This window comes from Poecilia reticulata, linkage group LG16 (genome assembly GCF_000633615.1).
Source record: "Poecilia reticulata strain Guanapo linkage group LG16, Guppy_female_1.0+MT, whole genome shotgun sequence".
Classification (NCBI taxonomy): Eukaryota; Metazoa; Chordata; class Actinopteri; order Cyprinodontiformes; family Poeciliidae; genus Poecilia; species Poecilia reticulata.
The window spans coordinates 10,706,123-10,707,230 of NC_024346.1; positions in this window are offsets into that span (position 1 = coordinate 10,706,123).

Consider the following 1,108-nt stretch of genomic DNA (forward strand, 5'->3'; position numbering starts at 1 on the left):
ATTTTGTATTTGTTTACCACTAGAGGGAGTCGTCGAACCACTAAAGATTGTTGTGCAACAATTTAAAAGCCCTTATCAAGATATTTAAGACACATAACGAAGAAACATATTACTAAATCATTTTTTATATGAAACATATTCATAGTAGGTTTTATATAGCCTATTTGTGTGTGTGTTAGCACTTGGTAAAGCTTTTCCACTGACGATGTACTATTTACCCTTCTGTTATCTTCCAGAAATAAGAGGGAAATAAGGGTCCCGTTTTTTTTTCTTTTGCTTTGAAGGGGCGTGGCCTCTTAACAATCAAGGCTTTGACTGCACAGGTGATCTCCTCACCGGGCGCAGCTCGAGTTCTCAGGAACGCTCGCGCAAGTCAGTCTGAGGCCAGGACGGTTTTTTTTTTCCCCCCATGTTGGATTTTACAGAAACATAAATAAGTTTTCTCTACTTTGTTGATGAGCTCATAGATTCTTCCGTTTACCTGAGATGACGTGGTTGAAAGGGATTCAGAAATTGAGGCCAGTGCTTGTGTCTGTTTTGTTAATCCTAACATCTCAAGGTGAGCCTCGGTGGTTTTCAGTTTTTACAAGAGAAATATTACTGTATACGCTTTTTTTTTTTTTTTTTTTTTTTTATACGAAGGGTTTGTTTAAAAAAAAAGCAATATAAAAAAACAAAAAAACTTGTAGGACTTTTTATTGAGTTTAGAGACTGAAAAAATGTTTAATTTTTGAACTCATCTCTCATCCTGCCAGGTGCTCATTGCCTGGTCGTGTCTCCTGTTGGTCCCACCCTGGTGAATGCTTTAGCTGGCACCAACGTGAGTCTGGCTGTGTCCTACAGTGGTGCCTCTGATCCAGTGGTTGCTTGGTTTAAGGGACTTCTGCCTATGGGGACATGGACTATAAATTCCAATATACCTCCAGACATAGCCAATGACAGCTGGAGTGTGCTTAAAATTGAAAGGGATGGATCTCTTACCTTTAAAGATGTGCCRCTGCGCTTTAGTGGAAGTTATACTGTTGTACTAACAAAGTCTGGACAGGGACAAGCTTCAGTGACATTCACTCTGAATATTTATGGTGAGTTAAGGGAATGTGGGAGATGT